A 19,100-nucleotide genomic window follows, 5' to 3' on the forward strand; every position below is an offset into this window, starting at 1 on the left:
ACCCAAATGAACGAAACGTCCCTCCGCGAAGCTTCTGTGACCTCGGGCTCTCAATGGCCTCTGTAGACAGAGGCTATGTCTGTCAGATGTTACAAGTGGGTCAGGAGAGGACCTGCGGTCTAGGAATCTACTCCATGCTCTGGGCATTGCCCTCCTTTTTAGGGTGCAAAGCGGCAGGCCCCACCTTGCATTTTGGAGCAAGTCTATGGGAGTGCGGGGTACACTAAGTGTTTTAAAGAGCTGTGGCTCTGTGAGACTGTCAGCCTGCTTCTATTAGTACTAATTTTTAAATAGACCAGGCTGGCCTTGAACTCTCAGCGATCCACCTGCCCCTGCCTCCACAGTGCCAGGATCAAAGGCACGTGCCGCCATACCCTGCTTCAGCACACTGTTTATTTTTAATTCTTTTTTTTTTTTTTTTTTGGTTCTTTTTTTCGGAGCTGGGGATCGAACCCAGGGCCTTGCGCTTCCTAGGTAAGCGCTCTACCACTGAGCTAAATCCCCAGCCCCTTATTTTTAATTCTTAACAACAGGAGCTGAGATGTCTGTCCTTTTAGCATTTCTGGAGGAACCGTGCACCACACTAACAACACTAACAAACACTAACAAACAGAGGATTAAGGGCTGCCTCCGTGGGGGACATGGCTCCGAAGCAGAAGGAGGGTGTGTGCCCATGTGTCGTTTGTTGGACTCTGTCTTTCAGCTATAGCCGTGGGAACAGCAATCTTGTTTCTGAGTTGGTTCAGAAAGGACGGGCTCATGTGCTTCATGTCGGCACTTGGAGGACATGTCCTGTATCTGGATATACGTCTCTGAGAGTGTCCTCGTGAAGGCCTAGGTGACGTCGAAGCTTGGTACAACGGGTTTCTGTGTACCAGGATAAAGTGAACTTCCTGGGCGTGTCACCTGTGTAAATGGGCGTGTGCATCTTGAGTGTGTGCCTGGATCCTCTCTGTCTGTGCTTCTTTTGATCCAGGTGTGAACGAACACTTCATGCAGGGGGCTGTATTTGTGTAGGGGGAGGTGGGTCTGGGGTACAAGTCTGTTATGCTTTTTTTTTAGGTGCGAGTGTGTGTTCACACTGGTGTGTAGATGTGCTTTGCTCCGAGTGTGTCTGTCCGGGTGGGTAGGTGAAGGATGGTGACAGGTGAGTGGCTGAGCTGTGTAGACAGGTCCCTGAGGATTGTGCAGGCCCAGACTCGGAGGCTCCTTTTTGGCTCGGTAGCTGCTGGTCCCTAGCGGTTCTGCCTTGCTGGTCCTCAGAGAGATCAACACCCTTCAAACCAGCTGCCTTGTTGGCTGCGGCTCACTTGGTCCGCCTCCTGATGCCTGCAGTTGTCATGGAAACCAAAGTAGGTCTGCTTCTGTCTGCCATTGGGTCCCTGGGCTAGGGCAGCTATGGGCCAAAGCCACCTCAGAAAGGGCTGGTCAGGGAGAAGAGGGGGAGGGGTTTGTGAGGTCCTCGGAGCCTGTTTTCTCTTGAACTCTCCCGGGGCCTCTTTTCAGCCTCCAAACACAAGGTCAGATCACCTGCTGTCAGACAACTGGAATCAAAACAGCCCTGTCAGAAGAGGGCCTGAACAAGTTGACTTTTCGAACACATACAAAATTCTTTCCTGGAAAAAAAAAAAAAAGAAGACATATGCTAATTCCACATTACTGTGGATGTCATTTGTACGCTATTAACTCAGTGCCTAAAATAAAGTGGCTTTCAGGAGAGGGCTGGTGCTTTCTGATGGGGGGGACTCCACCTGCTTTTGTGGTTGGCTTTTCTATAAGCAGCTGCTCTGGGTTCACTGGCCAGGGAAGATGAGCAAGAATGGTAAACAGGGACGAGATCATGGACTCTGGATCATGGAAATGGAGTAGCAAACACACAGCTCACCACAAGCAAAGGACAATAAATAACATTGTTAGGGAGTCTCAGAAAAAGGATACAAACATGAAGCAGAAAGGCAGTGCTTGACACAGAGCGGGGGTGGGGGTGGGTGGTGGGTGGTGGTGGGGTGGGTGGATGGGTGGGGAGTAGGGGGTTGAGGTGGGGTGGTGGTGGTGGTTAACTTGCGATAGGGGAAGGGGTTAGGCTTGGGGGCGGGGCTTAGGCAGGTCATTCGCTGGTGTTCTTTTCAGCCTGCATCTATATTCCTATGTTCTTCTGGGTGTGTGGTACATGCTGTGCTTAATAAAAGTACTGAGTTGGGTGTGGTAGTTCACCCCCATAAATCCCTGTACTTGAGAGGTGGAGACAAGAAGATGTTTAAAGTCACCCTCAGCTACATAGTGAGTTTAGACTCTGAACTAGCCAAGATCTTGCCACAAAGATACAAAGAAACAAGCAAACCAACAACAATGACAACAACAAAGTAACAAAACAACAACAAAAGTTACCAGCACGGAGCTTGTGGCTTCTGGCTTGATTTAGTGGTGGTAGTGAGGTATGGGGTCAGTGAGAGAATCCAGGGTGGGGAGCACAGTTGGATCATTCTCTGGCCTTGCCTCTTATACTGACTGGTAATGGCCTTATGGAAGCTAAGGGTCTTTCCCCAACTGCAGTTTCTGATCCAGAACACGACAGTACATTGCATTTCTTCATTTGATGCTAAGTTTTCTGTGTGCCAGGAAGAGCCAGGGACACATCACCCAGGTGCACCGTTATAACATGAATGTTCCTGGGGAAGATGGAGACTCTGGCTGGGTAGGAGCTAGGAGAGAGGTTTATGGCAGTGAGCAGGGATGAGGCAGGTTTGTCTGGGTTTTGAAGGCTGGCTCATAGTCTGACATGGTGGTTCATTCCTTTAATCTTAGCACTTGAGAGGCAGAGAGGCAGAGGCAGAGGCTCAGAGAGGCAGAGGCAGAGAGGCAGAGAGGCAGAGGCAGAGAGGCAGAGAGGCAGAGAGGCAGAGGCAGAGAGGCAGAGAGGCAGAGAGGCAGAGAGGCAGAGGCAGAGGCAGAGGCAGAGGCAGAGGCAGAGAAGTAGAGGCAGAGGCAGAGAGGCAGAGAGGCAGAGGCAGAGGCTCAGAGAGGCAGGCAGAGAGGCAGAGAGGCAGAGGCAGAGGCTCAGAGAGGCAGAGGCAGAGGCAGAGAGGCAGAGAGGCAGAGAGGCAGAGGCAGAGGCAGAGGCAGAGAAGTAGAGGCAGAGGCAGAGAGGCAGAGAGGCAGAGGCAGAGAAGTAGAGGCAGAGGCAGAGAGGCAGAGAGGCAGAGGCAGAGGCTCAGAGAGGCAGGCAGAGGCTCAGAGAGGCAGAGGCAGAGGCTCAGAGAGGCAGAGGAAGAGAGGCAGAGGCAGAGGCTCAGAGAGGCAGGCAGAGAGGCAGAGAGGCAGAGGCAGAGGCAGAGGCTCAGAGAGGCAGAGAGGCAGAGGCAGAGGCAGAGAGGCAGAGGCAGAGGCAGAGGCTCAGAGAGGCAGGCAGAGAGGCAGAGAGGCAGAGGCAGAGGCAGAGGATCATTTTTCTGTGATTCCTGGACAGCCTGGTCTACATAGTGAGTTCAGGCCACCCGCCCGAAAGAGATGAAATAAACGTTAACTGGGTGAGATGCAGACAGAAATACAGATACAGTGCCAAGGACGGAGATGTCTCCCCTCCCAGCAATATCTCACTACAGAGGAAGATGGAGTTAAAGACAGATGCGGCTCATTGTTAGGGGAGGGGTTTCCTCTTTTTTTTTGTCTTTATTGAAAATAGATTTCCCCCTCACGGGTATATTTAGTTATTGTTTCCCTTCTCTCTGCTCCTCCCAGGTTCTCTCCCCGGCCCTCCCATCCAGATCCACCCCTTTCTTCTCCTAAGTGATACTAATAAGATAAAATAAGGAAACTAAAACTAACACATCGGAGTAAGACAAAACAAACAGATGGGAAAGAACCCAAGAAAAGACACAAGAAACAGATACAGATGCAGAGACCCTCTTGCTGGCACACTCAGGAATCCCATAAAAACACTAGACTGGAAGTCATAATGTACATGAGAAGGAGAGAAAAATATAAATAAAATAAAAAGTAAGATGAAATTAAGAAGAAGAAAGGAGAGGCCATGACTCTCACATGACGTTATGACTGGTTGGTGTTTATAATTCTCTTTGGTAGCCTGTAGTGTACCCTCCTGGACCAAAAGAAGACTGAAACGTAGGGGTAAAGGCTCCGTGTGGGCACCAGCTTGACTTCTTCATGTTTTATGAGTTGTGTGGGCTTCAGCAATGGGGCCTTGCTGTCAGTTTGTGGAGAAAATCCTGTAGTCTTGGCAACAGCTTGGGTTATTGAAGGGTTCCCATAGGGAGTCCTTTGGACAATAACTCAGATGTAGAAGCTTCATGTGGTGACAAGGGATGTCTAGTTAGGGCCTTGTCTCTTCCGTTGTTTGGCGATTTCATTTAGACTACCTTAATATATTGATATATTTTAGGAAGCTTCTACTGTATTAGGTTTCTGCAATCTCTTCAAAGAGTTCTTAATTTGAGTTGTTTCTCCTCATATTCCCTCCACTGTCTTCTTCTCCCTCTCCTACAACTTGATCTCCTTGTTTTAGTCAGCCACCCAACCATAACTGTCTATTAAATTTCCCTTTCCTATGGAGAGCTGTCTGTTCCCTCAAGTTTTTTACTCTATGCCTAACCTTTGTGGTTCTGTGTATTGTAGCTTGGTCATCACTGTAACCATGTAGTAGGATACTGCTAATATCCACATAGGAGAGCATACATACCATATTTGTCTTTCTCAGCCTGGAATATCTCACTCAATGATATTTTATTCCATTCATTCATTTACCTGTGATTGCCATCATTTAACTATTTAAATGACTAATATTCCATTGTGTAAATAAGTACACATTTTTAAAAATCCATTCGCCAGTCGAGGGACATCTAGGTGGTTTCCAGTTTCTAGCTATTATGAATAGAGCAGCAATGAACACAGTTAAGCAAGTGTCTCTGTGGTAGGATAAAGGGAGCATCCCTTGGGCGTATGTCCAAGAGTGGTAGAGCTGGATCTTGATGTGGATTGATTCCCATCTTCCTGAGGAAACACTACACTGATTTCCATAGTGACTGCACAAGCTGGCACTCCTACCAGCAATGGATGAGTGCTCCCATCATCCCCACGTCTCACCAGCACGAGCTGCCATTTGTTTTACTGATCTTAAGACATTCCGATGGATGTAAAATGACATCTTAAAGCAGTTTTGATTGGCATTTTCCTGATAGCTAAGGATGTTGGACATTTCTTTAAATTCTCCTCAGCCATTTGAATTTTCCCTTGAGAATTCTGTTTAAAATGATACCCCCTTTTAATTGAGTTATTTGCTTTCTTGATGTAAAGTTTCTGAGTTCTTTATATATTTTAGATATGAGGCCCCTATTGGTATGTCATTGATAACAATCTTTTCCCATTCTGTAGGGTGCTGCTTTGTCTAATTGGCGGTGTCCTTTGCCTTACTGAAGCCTGTCAGTTTCATGAGATCCCATCCATTACTTGTGGGTGTTAGTGTCTGTGCTAATGGTGTTCTGTTCAGAGAGTTGTCAGCTGTGCCAATGCCTTCATGGCTATTCCCCACTTTCTCTTCTATCAGGTTCAGTCTATCTGGTTTTGCTGAGGTCTTTGATCCATTTGGAGTTAATTTTTGTACAGGTCGATAACTATGGACCTATTTAGATTCTTCTATATGAAGCAGTCCAGTTTGACAACACATTTTGTTGAAGATGCTGTCCCCCACCCCCAGTGTGTATTTCTGGCTTCTTTAAAAAAAAAAATCAGGGGATAGAGAGATGGCTCAACAGTTTAGAGCACTTAGTGCTCTTCCAGAGGTTCTGAGTTCAATTCCCAGCAACCACATGGGAAGACAGTGAGAGTGTAGTCTATACATAAAATAAATCTTTAAAAAAAATCAGATGTCCATAAGTATGCAGATTTATGTCTGGGTTTTCAATTATATTCCATTGATCAATGTGTTTGCTTTTGTGACAATACCGTGCTGTTTTTATTACTATAGTTCTGTAACATGGTTTGAGGTCAAGAATGGTGATATCCCTAGCAGTTCTTTAATTTTTCAGGATCATTTTAGCTATCTTGAGCTTTTTTGTGTTTCCATATTGTCTTAGGGTTTCCACTGCTGTGAAGAGACACCATGACCAAGGCAACTCTTTTTTTAAAGAATTATTTATTTTCTGTATTGAGTACACTGTAGCTGTCTTCAGACACACCAGAAGAGGGCATCAGATCTCATTACAGATGGTTGTGAGCCACCACGTGGTTGCTGGGAATTGAACTCAGGACCTCTGGAAGAGCAGTCAGTGCTCTTAACTGCTGAGCCATCTCTCCAGCCCCCGATGCACTTCTTCCAACAAGGTCACACTTCCTCCAATAATGTCACCTTCTAATTGTGCCACTTCTTCTGGGCCAACCATATTCAAACCACTACACATATGAAGATGAAAACTGTCCTTTCACGATCTGTGAAGAACAGTGTTGGAATTTTGATGGGGATTGCTCGAACTGTACATTGCTTTTGATAGGATAGCCAATGTTACTATATTAATCCTACTGATCCAATAATTTAGATCTTTCCATTTTCTGACATTTTTTATTTCTTTCTTCAAAGTCTTAAAATGTTTATCAAACAAGTCTTTCACTTGCTGGGTTAGTGTTACCCCAAGATATTGTATATTACTTGAATCTACTTGTGAAAGGTTTTATTTCCCTGATTTATTTCTCAGAAATATAAAAGAGGATTATTGATTTTTTTGGAGTTAATTTTGTATCCAGCTACTTTGCTGAAGGTGTTTATCAGCTATTGAAGGTTGGTTCCTGGTGGAATTTTTAGGGTCACTTACATATACAATCATATCATTTGCAAATAAAGGTATTCTGACTTCTTCCTTTCTAATTTGTATCCCCTTGATCTCCTTCGGTTGTCTTATTAATCTGGCTAAGACTTCAAGTACTGTATTGAATAGGTATGGAGAGAGTGAGTGGACAGCTTTGTCTTGTTCTTTTTTTTTTTGGTTCTTTTTTTTTCGGAGCTGGGGACCGAACCCAGGGCCTTGTGCTTCCTAGGTAAGCGCTCTACCACTGAGCTAAATCCCCAGCCCGCTTTGTCTTGTTCTTGATTTTAGTGGATTTGCTTTGAGTTTCTCTCAATTTAAGTTGATGCTGGCTATGGGCTTGCTGTAAACTGCCTTTATTATGTTTAGGTGTGCCCCTTGTATCCCTAATCCCTCCAGACTTTTATCATGAAGGGGTGTTAGATGTTGTTTAAGGCCTTTTTCGTGTCTAATAAGATGACCATTTGTGTGTGTGTGTGTGTGTGTGTGTGTGTGTGTTTCTTTCAGTTTGTTTATGTGGTAAATTACATTTATTAATTTATGTATGTCAAACCACCCCTGAAACTGGGATGAAGACTACTTGGTAATGGTGGGTGACGTTTTTGCTGTGTCCTTGGATTCAGTTTGTAAGTATTTTATTGAGAAAGTTTGCATCTATGTTCAAGGGAAATCACTCTGCAGTTCTCTTTTTCTGTTGGATCTTTATATGGTTTGGATAGCGAGTAACTGTAGCCTAATAAAATGAATTGAGCAATATTTATTCTGTTTCTATTTTGTGGAGTAATTTGAGGAATATTTGGCATTAACTCCTTTTTGCAAGCCTGGTAGAGCACTCTGAAGTCTCAGAGTGAGTTCCAGGACAGCCTGGGAAACACAGAGTAACCTGTCTTGAAAAACAACAAAACAACTAAACCAACCAACCAACCAAACAAACAAATAAACAAGACAAACAACACAAAAAAGAAAGTCTGGTAGAATTCTTCACTAAATTCATCTGTCCCTGGACTTTCTTCCAGTTGAGAAACTTTTTATTATTGCTTCTAGCTCACTAGGGAGTTATAGGTCTGTCTAAAGTGTTTATCTGATCTTGATTTAACTTTGGCAAGTGATATGCATTGAGAAAATTATCCATTTCTTTTCGAATTTGGTACAGCAAAGACTTTAAAAGTATATCCCTATAAGTCCCTGGATTCCCTGGTGTTTGCTGATATGCCCCCCTTCTTCAACTCTAATTTTATTAATTTGGATCTTCTCTCTTTGCCTTTTAGTTAATTTGAATAACAGTTTGTCAATCTTATTGATTTTTGGAAAGAACCAACTCTTCATTTCATTGACCTTTTCTATTTTTTTTTTGTTTCTATTTTATTGAATTCATTCCTGAGTTGATTATTTCCTGCTGTCTACTCCTTTTGGATGTGACTTCTTTTTGTTCTAGAGCTTTCAAGAGTGCCATTAATTTCTATGAGATCTCTCCAATTTTTTTTTTTTAGGTAGGCACTTAGTGCTATGAACTCTTAAACTGTCTTTATTGTGTCCCAGAAGTTTGGGCTGGCTGTGTATTCATGTTCATTTGATTCTAGAAAGTCTTTAATTTCTTTCTTAATTTTTGTTCTGACACATTTTTCATTTAGTAGTGAGTTGTTCAGTTCCCGGGAGTTTGTAAGCTTTCTGTTGTTGATATCCAGCTTTAACCCATGATGGTCAGATAGGATGCAGGGAGTTATTTCAAGTTCCTTGTATCTGTTGAGACTTGCTTTGTGTCCAAGACTATGATCAAATTTGGAGAATGTTCCAAGGGTTGCTAAAAAGAAAGTATGTTTCATTTGTGTGTTTGAATTAAATGTTCTGTAAATATCTGTTAGGTTCATTTGGTTTATAATGTCAGCTCCAGCATTTCTCTGTTTCCTTTTGTCTGGATGGCCTATCTATTCGTGAGAGCAGAAGATTGAAGTCTCCCACTATGGGCGGTGTGTGAGGGTCAATATGTGAATTAAGCTTGGTAGTGTTTCCTTTATGAATGTGGGTGCTCTTGTGTTTGGTGAATAGATGTGAAGAATTATAATGTCCTCTTGGTGGATTTTTCTTTTGATGAGCTACAGTGACTTTATCTCTTCTGATTAGGTTTAGTTTTGAGGCTGCACTAGCCTGCTTTTTAGGTCTATTTGGAAAATCTTTTTGCATCCTTTTACTTTTCCTACCCTTGATGTTAATGTGTGTTTCCTGGGTGCACTAGAAGGATGCATCCTGTTTTCACATCCATTTTGCTAGTCTGTGTCTTTTTACTAGGAAGTTGAGATCATTGATGTTGAGAGTTATCAATGAGCAGTGCTTGTTGATTCCTGTTATTCTGTGTGTGTGTGTGTGTGTGTGTGTGTGTGTGTGTGTGTGTGTGTGTGTGTTTCCCCTCCTTTGATTTGCTGGTCTGGGATCATTTATTCCTTGTGTTTTCTTGGGCATAATTTAACCTCTTTAGGTTGGAAGTTTCCTTCTAATGCCCTGTGTAAGGCTGGATTTGTAAATAGATATTGCTTAAATTTGGTTTTATCACAGAACATCTTATTTTCTCCATCTATTGTGATTGAAAGTTTTGCTGGGTATAGTAGTCTTGGTCTGGCATCTATGGTCTCAGAGTCTGTAATGCTTCTGGGTTTTGCAGTCTCCATTGAAACGTCAGGTATTATTCTAGCAGGTCTCCCTTTATACGTCACTTTGTCTTTTCCCCTTGCAGTCTTTAATATTTTTCCTTTGTTTTCCTTTATGGTCCATTCTATATGGTGTTTTGTATGCTTCTTCCTAGGTGTCTCTTTAGTTAGGGATTTTTTTTCTATGATTTTGTTGAAAATATTTTCTGTGATTTTGACCTGTCTTTTTTTTTCTTCTTCTATTCCCATCATTCTTAGACTTGGCCTTTTCACAGTGTCCCAAATTTTCTGGATGTTTTGTGCCAGGATTTTTGTGTTTTTAGACTTAAGAGTTTCTTTGACCGGGATATTAATGTCTTCTACTGTGCCTTTAATGCCCGAGATTCTGTCTTCTATTTCTTGTATTCTATTGCTGAAGCTTACTTCGGAGGATCCTGTTCAAATTTCTAAATTTTCAATTTCAGATTTCCCTTGGTTTAGTTTTCTTATTTGTTCTGTTTCCACTTTCAGGTCTTGAACTGTTTTTTTTTCTTTCTTTCTACTATTTGTGTTTTTTGTAAGGATTTATTAATTTCTTCAAGAGATGTGTTCACTTCCTTTTAAAGGATCTCTATCATAATCATAAAGGCCAGTTTTTTAAAGATTTATTTATTATATATGAGTACACTGTAGCTGTCTTCAGACACACCAGAAGAGGGCATCAGATCCCATTACAGATGGTTGTGAGCCACCATGTGGTTGCTGGGATTTGAACTCAGGACCTCTGGAAGAGCAGTCAGTGCTCTTAACCACTGACTCACCTCTCCAGCCCCATAAAAACCATTTTAAGGTCTTTGTCTTATGCTTCAGCCATGCTGCAAGTCTCAGGGCCTGATGTGGTAAGGTTTGGGTTCCAGTGGAGACGTTTCCTAACTATTGTTGATTGTGTTTCTACACTGGCATCTGAATATCTGGATTTATGAGGATTGTAAGTCTAGGTGCTGATATCTGGTCTTGTCTTTGCTGGGTGAGTGTTTTGTTCCTTGATTTTGGCTGTCCTCTCTCATTCTTAGGAGGGTTTGGTGGTTGTGTGTTGCTCAGTAGAGAATTGACCTGAGATTTTTTTAGGTGTGGCCTCTGGGGGCTGCGTGTAAAATGCATCTCTAGGTGTTAGGAGCTGACACTTAGGAATGAGGATAGGCTGGGGAGGGATACTGGGGGGTGGTCAACAGAAGGAAGGGAAGCAGGGTGTTTCACTAGGATCTGCTTAGTTCTGGAAATAGAGGAGGAGTTTGGAGACCACAGGGCTACAGAGCTGGAGATGAAACTGGGAGCTTGGGTTTGGTGGAGAGGAGAGTGAGTGAAGGTCTGAAGTTCACCTACCTGCCTTACTGGCCTATTTCTTGCTCTGGCAGGTTTGGTTGGTGGCTTCCCAGGGAATGGCTGCTGTTGTTGGGGGCTGAGATAATAGGATGAGCGAGAGGGGGAACTTTAGAGAGGAAGATCTGTGTGATTCTCTGGAGCTGGGGGTGGAGGACAAGGGGAGGCTGCAGTAGGTGGTCTGCAACAGAGCTGGGGATGGGGTGGGGAGACACTGAAGGATCAAATTTGGAGGAGAGGTGAAACTCTACAGTTAGCCTACCTGCTTTCCTGGTAGGGAAAAGAGAAGCACAGGCTTCCCTTTCAATGCCCAAACAAGAAACTCCCCAAGAAGATGTATGACTCAGGAAAGCATGGCATGGGGGCGTGGAAGGAAGGTTCCAGTGTGTCATTGCCAATGTCCTGGGAATAGGTGACAATTTGGCTTTCAGGGATTAGAAGCTTAAGACCTTGGTTTGACCATTTAGGATGCCCAGCTTCTAAATTGGGAGGCCATGGAGAAAGAAGCCCACATTAGAATGAACATACTTATGGTTTGGATACACTTGGCCAATGGGAATTGACACTATTAGGAGGTGTGGCCTTTTTGGAGTGGGTGTGGCCTTTTGGGAGAAAGTGTGTCACTCACCGTGGGGGTGGGCTTTGAGGCCCTATGCTCAAGCTTCTCCCAGTGTGGAAGAGAGTCTCTTTCTGGCTGCCTTCGGATCAAGGTGCAGAACTCTCAGCTCCTTCTTCAGTCTCAGGCCTGCCGGGATGCTGTCACACTTCCTGCCGTGATAATGGACTGAATCTCTGAAACTGTGAGCAAGCCCCAGTTAAATGTTGTTCTTATAAGCGTTGCCTTGGTCATGGTGTCTGTTCATAGCAACGACATCCTATGACAATGTGTTAGCCTCAGCTGTAGCTCTCACAGATCCAGCAAATGAGCCCTGAATTAGCCAACTTGGGGCCTATTTGGAGGAAACATTCTCTTGAAGTTTGGTTAGTGCCCATACAGCCCTGGCTGGGGTCCCTGGATGCTGCTGCAATGTCACTTGACATCAGGCCTGGCCTCACCGTGGTCTGTACCCATACCAACCTCATGTCTTGTGGTAATAAAGGACTTGACTTGGGGCCTGTGCTGGCTAGTTTTTGTCAACTCAACATTCACCTGGGACGAGGGAACCTCAATGGAGGAACTGATTTCTTTTAGAATGGCCTATGGGTATGTGTGGGAGGGGCTTTTAAAATTGCTAATTTATGGAGGGAATAGGGAGGCAAAGTTTAGAACAGAGGCTGAAAGAATGCCCATTCAGAGCCTGCCCCACATGTGGCCCATACATATACAGCCATCAAACTAGATAAGATGGATGAAGCAAAGAAGTGCAGGCTGACAGGAACCGGATGTAGATCTCTCCTGAGAGACACAGCCAGAATATGGCAAATACATAGGCAAACGCCAGCAGCAAACCACTGAACTGAGAACAGGACCCCTGCTGAAGGAATCAGAGAAAGGACTGAAAGAACTTGAAGGGGCTCAAGACCCCATATGAACAACAATGCCAACCAAGCAGAGCTTCCAGGGACTAAGCCACTACCTAAAGACTATACATGGACTGACCCTGGACTCTGACCTCATAGGTAGTAATGAATAACCTAGTAAGAGCACCAGTGGAAGGGGAAGCCCTTGGTCCTGCCAAGACTGAACTCCCAGTGAATGTGATTGTTGGGGAGAAGGCAGTAATGCAGGGAGGATGGGGAGGGGAACAACCGTATAGAAGGAGAGGGGGGAGGGGTTAGGGGGGATGTTTGCTTGGAAACTGGGAAGGGGAATAACAATCGAAATGTAAATAAGAAATAATCAATTTAATAAAGATGGAGAAAAGGAAAAAAATTGCTAATTTATGTAGGAAGGCCCAGTCTACTGTGGACAGTGCCATGTCTAGGCGGCAAGGCCCGGGTTGTGTAAGAAAACTGGCTGAGTGTGCCAGTAAGAGAAGCCAGTAAGCAGGGCTCCTCTACGGGTTCTGCCTCCCTTCCTGCCTCCATGTTCCTGCCTTGGCTTCTCCTGATGGTGCAGTGTAAGCTGTAAGCTGTGATAAAACCTTTACTCCCCCACGTTGCTTTGGGTCAGTGTTTTGCCTCAGCAACAGAGAGCAAACTAGAACAGGACCCCAAAACTGTGAACACAGCCATCCCTCAGGAGGTAGGATAAGTGTCTAGTGACCTCGGGAAGGTCTGGTAGCCTTCTCTCAAAAGCAGCAGTTCTTAACCTGTGGGCATGACCTTTGGCGGGGGCGGGGGTCAAATGACCCTTTCATAGGGGTCACATATCAGGTATTTACACTATAATTCACAACAGTAGCAAAATCATAGCTATGAAATAGCAGTGAAAATGGTTTCACGGTTGGGGGTCACCACCACATGGAGCACTGTATAAAAGGGTCGCAGTCACAGTATTAGGAGGGTTGAAGACACTGCTGTAAAGTATGTGGGTGGGGGGTTGGAGCCAGAACCACTTAGGAACTCCGGGCTGATCTCTTGCTCCTCCCATGTGGAACGACTTGCTCAGCTCTGACCCTCACTTGCTGGGCACTATTGTTCGGAAACTATTCTTCTCCGCTTGGTGGGACGGTGTTTCTCGCTGCTGAAGTGTAAAAAGTGGTTTTGATTTGGCAGGAGTGTAGCATTCAGGTTCCCGAAAATCTTCTCTCTGGGAGACTCCTGAGCCATTACTCATCCGAGAGACTCCTGTGTGTGGAGGAAGTCTGCATTTAGTTATTCTGGGAGTGCAGGACCTATGGGCAGGCCAACTCTGCACGCAAGCTGGGAGCTGAAGGCTGCCCAAGTTGGGCCGACGAAACCAAACACCACTGGATAGAATCAAGGAAGAGATGTAAGGACCCAGGCAGAACCATGGACGCAGGTAAGCAAGCTGTGATGACTCCTAGGGACAGAGCTGATGCCTGTCGTCTATACATCATTGAATATGTAATGCTTAATTGTCTTTGGGATAAATCAATAATGGCACTGATAGTTTTGAATACGGCAACTTGTGAAGACCCTAGGAGGCACCTCTGGGCACTCATGCTCACTGTCCCTTTTAGTGGTGGGTTTGGGAAACAGGGTCTAGATACCTGTGTACAGAAAGCACCATGGAGATTGAATGACGTCATCCAGGTGGTGGGCTGTCAGGTGACAGGTATCTGCCATGGTAGCAAGTCCTGGTGTGGTAAAGCCAGAGGGTGGGAAGGAGAAGTGTAGAACTGAGGGGGTAGAAAGAGTCTGGGTCAGAAAGGGATTCACAGGGAACCTTGTGTGTGAGGTGTGCTTCGTGGGGGCAGCCGGAAGTCTTGTGTGGTCTGAGGTGTTTGTGATGTGTGCATGTTTGAGAGAAGAGCTTTGGTGTGCCTCCCTCACACCAGACAGGACTTTCCCCTGACTTGGTCATCCGTTTATCACAAAGATCCATGTGCTGGGCCACCAAAGGGAAAGCAGGGGACAAAAGGTCAAAAGCCCTGTCCCCAAGGGCATCACTAGGGGGATTTAGTATGTGCTAATTATGTCCTTAAACAAGCATGTCTGGCACACTTGCCTCTTGTATGATTTTTTTTTAAATAAAAACAATTACCTATAGGTTCTTCTAATCTCACTTGGGTAGACTAACGAGGAAAATACATCCATGCTGACATCGGGAAAAGATGGGAAGAATGGGACCGATGGGCATCATGGAACTAAAGTAGTGACATCATCAGGGTGCCCCCGTGGTGACTGTGCTGGAGAACTCAGCCCTGGGATTCATTGTCTCTTGGCTGGGCTCTGTCTTTTCCTGGTAGCTCCTGCTGCCCGAGAGCTGGTGTATCTCATGGACACTGTGGCCCTGGTTTGGCTAATATGAGCCCCCGCGCCCCAACCCCTAGTTCTAGACTGCCACCCACCCTTTCCACATCCTGTAGCTCTTGTTCTAAGCCCCCTCCCTTCTTTGCCAGGAAAGGAACAATAGCTTTAGGGTCAGAAGGAACTCCACACAGCCTCTTCTTCACAACCGGTAGAATCGTCAGTGGTGAACCGGCAGGATGATGTGCTGGTGAATTCTTGCTCTAGGAGAAAGCTTTCTGTCCTGGGTGGTTCGAGCAATCCGGCTGTGGCGTGCCTATCAGGCAGGGTCAGAGACCTACAGTAGGGGCCCCGTGTAGAGGTTCTGGGGTGTGCTGGTTCATGTCCAACTGAAGGTGGTAGAGTTGCGGGCATTCTCCTCCTTTCTCTTACACTTGGCCCTTAGACCTTGCTAGTTCCATGGGCTCCTCTCCTTTCAGCACCATCTCTTCTCATGCCCTGCCCACCTCTGAGTTGGGAAGAACATAGGCTATGGAGAAAGACAGCCCTAATGCAGCTCCCAGCTCTGGTGTTTTCCAGTGGATGGATGTGAATGGGTTGCTTTGCACACCAACCACCCAGCCTCTGTCCCTTCCAGGGACATAGGTGACATAGGGATGACTTCCAGAACCTGGCAAGGGACTCTGTCAAATTCAGCCGTTCACTCCCCCCCCCCCCCAGTAAACATCGGGGTATACATACTATTTTATTATTTGGGGGCATGTAATTATTTGGCCTCATATAGTCTAGGCTGACCTTGAGTTCACTACAGAGTTGAGGATGACCTTAAACGTCTGATCTTTTTGGACCCTCGAAGTGCTGGGATTATGAGTGTGTGCTGTCATACCTGCTTATGGGGGGCTGGGGTTGAAAGTGGGGCTTAGAACATGCTGGGTTTGCTCTCTGCTAACTGAGCTACAACCCCAACTCTACGTTCTGTATTTAAATGTCAGCCCTAACAGACTGTTTTCTTTTCAGAGGCTCTCAACACTCTAATGTCCTCTAACCGCCTCCCCATCCCTGTGTTCTTCCCAGGGCCTTGGGCACAGCTTCCTGAGAGGCCAGCACTTGGCAGACAAGTGAGTCTGATGTCTGCTGGTGGGTGTGTGGGTGGATGCCTCTTATTGGGGAGAAGAGGATGAGCCCTGGTCTTAGGCAAGTGGCCTTCTAGAGTCTCAGGGGCTGGGGTGGGGTAGGAAGGGGTCTGAGGCCATTTCCCCTGACACAATCCCCACCTCATCCGTGTCTGGGGGCTCTCATCCCCTTCTCCCTGACCTTGTATCTCCTTGGCTCAGTCTGTCCTGCTAACGAGCTGAGGCAGCCGCCTGGCGCCTGCCTCTCCAATGTGCTGACTCAGTCCCATGCCTCCTGCTTCCTCTGCCCTTGTTTGAAAACGCCAAGTTAATTGCTTCTAGCTCCAGGCTGCCCTAGTGGGGCCCAGCTCTCCTTTCCTTCCCTTCCCTTTCCTTTCCCCTTCTACCTGAAGGGAAGCAGGTGAGCACCCTTCAGCCCCAGACCCTCCATCTGTGTGTGCGTGAGAGTGCAAGCTAGAATAGGCTTCCAGTGACCACTAGGAAGGAGGGGCACGTGGAGGGGGCTAGGTTGGTACCCTGGGGGCAGACCTCCATGTTTCCCAGCCCTTGGGATATAAGTTACCAGCTTCTGTCAAGATGATGAGATCCGCCCTGAGAGCACTTGCCAATGGTCTCTCAGATCTATGGCTAGATCCAGGGCTGAGAGAGGACATATTGGGGGGGAGGCCTGGGGCCTCAAAAAGAAAGAAAGGAAAGAGGGAGGGGGAGATGGAAGGGAGAAATGGAGGGAAGGGAGAAAAGAAGGAAGAGAGGAGAGAATGAGGGAAGGAGGAAGCCAGGACAAAAGGAGAGAAGGAAGAGAAGGAAAGAAGAGAGGGAGGAGGGAGGATGGCAGGGTGAGAGAGCCAACAGAATTTCTTACAGAGTAATGCTCACAGAATTCCCACAGGACGGGCGTACAGATGTGCTACTGGGGTGAGAGTCAAAATATTTAACAACAGAATGGTATCAGCTCTGACTAATGCGATGGAAACAGAACAAGAGCTGGGCAGGGTCCTAGAGGCCTTCTGAACTGTGTCAGACGTTAACCCTTCAGTTGCTGGCCTCAGGGAGTTAGGGCAGGGGAGAGCTGATGGAAGCTAGGGAAGTGTCTCCATGTACCATGAGCCCAATAATGGTGGTCTTTCACCTCTGCTTTCTAGAATGTACCCAGTGCCAAGTTTGGGCCTGGTGTCTGATAGGGCCTTTACCCTGTGTTGAAGGAATGGTGACTGTCATTCTGGAACACTAAAGTAATTGGGAAGAAATAGACTAGATGATCAGGTGCATGGAGGCTCGGGGCTGGGCAAGGCAAGAGGAGGGCCAAAACTCCAGGAGCACTCCTTTGAGGTGCTGGATGTTGGCCATCCTGCCTGGAGATTGGTACCTGGCTCTGGGTGCTCATGGACAGGCAAATCTCTGGGAGATGAGTGTGTGGGGTGCCGTAATGACACGTATCAGTTCGGTTATTTTTATTACTGTGTCAAAAAGGAGGAAGGCAGAGACAGGGTTGGGGGAGCTGTCTATCAGGAATCACTAAGGAACAGGAGAGCCCCGCCCACCGTGGGTCTGCCGTAGGTGGAAGCCTCTGAGTCAAGTGCTTCCAGGTGGGTAGGTGGGTTTCCCTTTATTTTTTTTTCTTTTTTTTTTAAATTTAGAGAATACTTTATTAGTTTTTGTAATCAAACCCACGTTGATAAGACCTTACATATTTAATACAGTGTGTTACCCCTGTACAAATGGAAAAAACTTAAGTTCAACATTTCTAGACCAATATGGCTGTTAATTTCTGTACAGTGCCAACTCAACACAGTAAACGGGGATAATTTTTTCCAAAGTTGACAGCACAGCTAAAGTTTCAAAAAATTCAAATTATATATCTGTATATATATATTTATATTTATATAAAAAGACCAATAATAGCAGTGTGTTATGCATCAACAGCAGCAACAGCTTTTCCAGGTTCTGCAGTCATCTGAACAAAACTGTAGAGACATCCAGCACACTCCATTAAAAAAAAAAAAGTAAAAAAACAAAACCCGAGAAAACAGCACAGTTCTGTTACTCTTGTGGTACCTGGCACCATTTTTTTTAAAATTAGCTTCTCAATCATCATCTGGAAAGAAAACATTCTGAGCAACATCATTAAAAACAGCTCTGTCACTACTACTAGCACGGTCACTACTACGTATCATAAAGCAGGTACAAGCTATTTTACATCCACAGAGGTATGATACAGTACTGTCCTACATCTATAATACTAGAGGATACAATTTAAAAGGCATTATTTGAGACTTGATTCTACTTTTCCAGCAGAGGGCCCAAAGGATGGTGTGACACAGCTTTGTAAAGAAACATACTCTAGACAGGATTTCCTTTCACTAGTGGCACACTTCTAAGGATTCATTCTCTCCATGAATGTCAGCTAAAACCGTTATTAAAAAAATGAAATATCCCTAGAACAAAACCGTATAACCACCGGATTCACATGAAGATGACCTAGTGGAGACAAGCTGGACTTCACCTTACCAACAAGCTATCAAATCTGTTATTTTTAAACAGTGAGACCTCCAAGGAAGGAAATGCCAAGTAGTGCTTCAAAGCTTCGGACCACAATCAAACACAGCATCCTTTTCAACAGAAGCAGAAGCTCATCTGAATATGCTCAAGGATGCTGACATCAACATTTAATCATCTCCTCACTCATCCAGGAAGAAGGGGAGATCAGTTACTACTGTACTTTATTGTGTTCAACCAAATCACCATGTTACAAAAATAGCAAGCTGCCATAATAAAAAATAAGGCTCCTCTATCCAGCACCAGATAGCATCATTTTACTTTCAAGCCTAGAAATTGCACACTTGTATATAAACCAACCGAAGATGAGGATTGAGAGTTCATCCTGGTGGATTTTTCCTTTGATGAATATGAAGTGTCCTTCCTTATCTTTTTTGATGACTTTTAATTGAAAATTGATTTTATTTGATATTAGAATGGCTACTCCAGCTTGCTTCTTCTGACCATTTGCTTGGAAAGTTGTTTTCCAGCCTTTCACTCTGAGGTAGTGTCTGTCTTTGTCTCTGAGGTGTGTTTCCTGTAGGCAGCAGAATGCAGGGTCCTCGTTGCGTATCCAGTTTGTTAATCTATGTCTTTTTATTGGGGAGTTGAGGCCATTGATGTTGAGAGATGTTAAGGAATAGTGATTATTGCTTCCTGTTATATTCATATTTGGACGAGAGGTTATGTTTGTGTGCTTTTCTTCTCTTTGTTTTGTTGCCAAGATGATTAGTTTCTTGCTTCTTCTAGGGTATAGCTTGCCTCCTTATGTTGGGCTTTACCCTTTATTATCCTTTGTAGTG

At 45.2% G+C, this 19,100-nt stretch overlaps 1 long non-coding RNA gene across 1 annotated transcript in view; it reads left to right on the forward strand.

Annotated features, from left to right (window-relative positions):
- LOC134480043 (uncharacterized) overlaps nt 1-18,560 on the forward strand; it is a 37,335-nt gene extending 18,775 nt beyond the window's left edge. Inside the window, exons 2-4 of the long non-coding RNA XR_015627632.1 lie at nt 13,472-13,718; nt 15,704-15,747; nt 18,304-18,560. This is a non-coding gene — a long non-coding RNA (uncharacterized LOC134480043). The remainder of the gene's footprint in view (nt 1-13,471; nt 13,719-15,703; nt 15,748-18,303) is intronic.
- The last annotated feature ends 540 nt before the right edge of the window (nt 18,561-19,100 follow it).

Source organism: Rattus norvegicus, chromosome 8, assembly GCF_021556685.1.
Source record: "Rattus norvegicus strain SHRSP/BbbUtx chromosome 8, alternate assembly SHRSP_T2T, whole genome shotgun sequence".
Taxonomy (NCBI): domain Eukaryota; kingdom Metazoa; phylum Chordata; class Mammalia; order Rodentia; family Muridae; genus Rattus; species Rattus norvegicus.